This window comes from Montipora capricornis, chromosome 12 (genome assembly GCF_036669925.1).
Source record: "Montipora capricornis isolate CH-2021 chromosome 12, ASM3666992v2, whole genome shotgun sequence".
NCBI classification, from domain to species: Eukaryota; Metazoa; Cnidaria; class Anthozoa; order Scleractinia; family Acroporidae; genus Montipora; species Montipora capricornis.
Window position 1 is genome coordinate 29,947,438 of NC_090894.1, and position 4,386 is coordinate 29,951,823.

At 42.1% G+C, this 4,386-nt stretch overlaps 1 pseudogene; it reads right to left on the reverse strand.

Annotated features, from left to right (window-relative positions):
- Positions 1-3,343: 3,343 nt before the first annotated feature.
- LOC138026892 (uncharacterized skeletal organic matrix protein 5-like) lies at positions 3,344-4,386 on the reverse strand (annotated as a pseudogene).

Sequence of the window (4,386 nt, forward strand, 5' to 3'; positions counted from 1 at the left end):
TGGGGCTTGGAGAACAATTGTGCTATCCAGACGAGAACGGCAACATTATATCTGGTAACACCCTCGCCACTCGTCCAAACAACGTTTTCATATCAGTAACTTCGGATCTTTAACCTCTTGACACCTCGAATTTCCCAGCCTTTTTACCATAGCTTGAACAACCACCCACCATATCTACTACAGCGGTTCGTAAAAAGCTCCTGGTGCTTTAAAGGTACCTAGACCGAGCACCCGATGGAGTCCCAGCCCGTCTCCTAAAAGAGTTTTCACCTGAGCTGGCTGAGCCGGTTACTAGCATCTTTAACCGCTCACTGTCATCGGGGATATTCCCGACACAATTAATGGAAGGACTCTAACATCACTCCTGTTCCCAAAGCCACGCCCATAACTGGGGACGGGAATTTACCGGTAAGACTTATCGCCCTGACGCCGGTGCTTTCTAAAGTGCTACAGGATTTCGTTGTTGAGTGGCTGTTAGAAGATGAGAGACATCTCATCGACCCCCAGCAATTTGGCAGTCTCAAAGTAACCTCTACCGCCTATTGTGTTTTCGACATGGTACACAACTGGCTCTCGCCCATTGACCACCCTGGTAAGTTCCTGAGAGTGTCCTTCCTAGATTTCAGCAAGGTGTTCGATCACATTGACCATACTGTAGTGTCGTAGCGTGAGTTATCATTGGAATGTCGTTATTATTGTCAATGGTATTAGGTGAGCGTGGCCCTACGGGAGTATTGTATTGTTGTTAAATTATAAAAGCTAGGGCAATTTATTCAAGTAGGATGTGTAGTGTAACCGTGTGATAGATCTAATAAGTGTTTTAAAGGAGAACTGAAGATAAAAATGGAATTTTTTTTCCTTCGCCAAATTAAAGGAAATATACGAGTACTTGAGGGGTTTCTTACATTTTCTCGTCTTTTTGAGGCCTGAAAGACCCTATTGATTACTCGATGGAAGTCCGCCATTTTGCCTGTACTATAGCGGGCTTGGGCGCTAAGCGTGACGTCATTGCGGTCACTTGCTTGAAAGCGGGAAACTTGAAAAATGGCTCAGTGCGTTATTGTGGGCTGTTCTAATAAAACTGTCAGACACCAAAAGAGTTAAGTTTTTCGGAGAAGTGAACCGAAGAGTTGTTTTTGCGAGCAAGTGGGACACGTCATTCAGTGAATGGCAATCGCGCTTCAAGCTGGGTTTTGTAAACTCGGCAACGATCACAAAGATGCTTAACTTTGAAAATTCGCAATACTACGAACAGAGTAATGTGTTTACATACGATGGCGGTTTGTAGCACTTCTCTTTGCAAAAACATGCACGGTCGAAATGCTAGAATGCTGCTTTACGCAACGAATAGCTTGATCTGCCGGCACATCTAACTTAAATAGATATTAAGCTATATGTAGATATTTTAGTTAAGAGCTATGAGCATCACTAGATGTCTGTAAGCTAAAGTTTGTCAAATTGAATCGAAATGACAGACAAAACAACAGCAGTCAACAGAATCTCGTAGTAATCAAGTTTTCTTTATTACCTTAACATCTTTCTCACATTTCTCAATGATTGTCAGCAGCTCTGGCAGCATTCTGACATTTTTAGATCCGATCAGGAACGCTTAATGCAACGCACTGCCTGCAATTCTAGCATTTTCGGTGAAGTCTTGTTAAGGAAAATATCAGAGATGTTTTCAGCCTGTTCTCGCGCCATTTTTACCCCTAAGGCCATGCGGTCGAGGAACCTTGTGAGCACGTGCTCAACATTGACACAAATGAGGAACCTCGTGTCTCGAACCCAGATTCTAAAATGGTGCTTCGTCGTTTCTCTGACGGTACTGGAAAGGGATTTGTTTTTTGTTAACGAGTGATGATGATGATGATGATGATGATGATGATGATGATGATGTTGGCACTAACACATCCCTTATTTTCATTTACATATCCACCTTTTTAGGGTGTGGGAAGGGGGTGATAAATTGATGACTTATGACAAATTCAATCGAAGGAGAACTGTGAAGAAGTCGTGGACACATTTCTTACAATCGGGGAGTTTTGTTGCAATCAGTTGCTTTCTGATCTTGTCTAGGAAATAATGACTGAATATTCGTGTTTGATTTTTATCTAAAAAGAATGTGTTATCATTGGCAGACTACACCAGGTCATTTTCAAATATCTGAAGGGTCTTCAACTATGTAAACAGCCACGAATGCCTCAGTTTGCGATAAGTAAAAACAAGGGTTGTTTCCAAAACTTCTCAACCTTTCACGAAATCTGGTACGCATCATGAAACATGCTGTAGTTAGTTGCATTTTATAGATACAAAAGAGCCAGGTGAAAAAAATCGCCAACCGGTGTTTTCGGCTCCTTTAAACTTTTTACGACGTTGTCAAAAGCCTATGAAGTACCAGAGGATAGTAGGAAAGAGCGAATTCGTGTTTCATTGTTATCGTAAAGGAATGATTCTGTTCAACTACAACAAGGTGATGCCGAAAAGATCTGGATATTTCTCCACTTTGTAAATAAAGCTATTGAGTGGTTTTAACTCCGTCCTAATATAATTACCTTAATGCTCATTCAGCTTTTAAATATGTTAAAAGTGCACCTTAAAGGTATTGAATGTAACCAATAGAATGATGAAATAATAACAGACTAAAAGAGCAGTAGTTTGCTTTTGGTGAACACATGCAGTCAGTGTCACTGTCCACGGCAATCTCACGTCGTGCTCCTTTGCTAGTACGAGTGGACCTGTGAACTTGGCGGATCGACGAGAAAGTGTCTCTTCGCATTCATTTTCAGCACACATAGCACAGTGACACCTTTAGTGTGGTCTTCCACTGAGCAATAACTCGGTAACACATGCTGACTACAACAAGTACTGATCAATCCCATCGGTGTAGGGCCGAAAAACTTGTTGCGTTTTAAAATAGAAAGATAAGCGCAAAGGTTCACTCATAGGGCTCCTGTATGACGTATTTGGTGCACTTGCATTCCGGGACTTTCTTAAAATCGTAAAAAGCAAAGAAACTTAGTTGGTAGTGGAACAGATGTACTTTGTGTATTATGGACAGGGTGGACTACAATGTTTTTAAATCTTCAAACTTCAAAGGAGCCGGTGTCTTGCTTCCTTGTCGGCCTATATTTTTTGTAAGGAGAAGCCTTTTTTTTTTCGAAAAATGCAGCTCGTGACATTTAATTTTTTGTAGGCTAGTGCTACCCGTCCCTAAGATTGATTTTTGCTTTTGACGCTCAGCCAGTCAATCGCTTCAACGTCTACAAACCAGGCTTGAGAATGGAATGACTCTTTTATTTCAACTGTGACTCTTTTGAAAATTCAAATAGAGGTGCATTCTTCTCTACTGAACCAAAATATATCCCATGGCTTTAATGTTCTTGCCCCCATTATCTGAAGGTGGGTGATTTATAGCGAAGTTCCCACATGTATTGAGATTATCATGCATGATGCCCTCCGTTACCAAACCCAATTCTGGAATCAGGAGTAAGGCAGTCGTTCTCGTTGTTTCCAATGATGCCGATTCTTGTTCTAGAGTGGCCTTTAGAAGCGGCATTGAACCCTTCCCTCTTACAGTTGGCCTGCAAGGACGCCTGATCAAGAAGCAATAAGCGTCTTCCATTTGTTGCGGCTCAGTGATGTACATGTGGAGCGGTATTTGCCGTCAGCTATCAGTGAATGCAGAGACTGAGCCCGCTTGTTAATGACCAGAAACTTGATTGGCTGACCAGGGATCTTCATACCGAGGCAGATCTTGGAGAAAGAGGTGTTCCAGTAGGACGGTAGTTTGGTTTCTTCAAAGTCAAACCCAGTCTTCCCTCCTGGGAGGTTGTAGGCGTTTTTATTGCTCCACAAGGCCGAATCATAATGAAAGGTTTTCTGAAATAAAAGCAAAAAACCAAAAGAGTCAGCTACACGAGCACAACCTACTAGTTCCCAGGGCTTTTCTCCACCGAGAGTTGGGCTTTCTCGCCGGAGAAAAGCCCTGGGAACGAGGTTGGTATAAGTGATGTCGAAAATAAACTTTTATATGCAGTTAGGGAAGAACTTCAATTGTTGCGAAATACTTGCGCTGTCACATACCTTTTTGTCGTCAGTCTTCATCGCAAGCGTCCATCCTCCACCTCCGCATCCAAAGTTTCCCATGTGACAATAAACAGGAATCTTTTGCGACCCAAACATCAGTGGATACACTTGGCTTTTGGAGAACCTGTACCAAATAAAACTTTGTTGTTGAAAGAGTTCGGAAGCCGCTGAATACGAAGAGTTTCCCACGTGCCTTCTCTTGAATTCCCTGAGGTCTACATTTTAAAATACCTAAAGTTCATTACGAGCTTACTTGTGTTTTTCATACAGCTCCTTGCACGAAAACGAAGAGACAGGAAC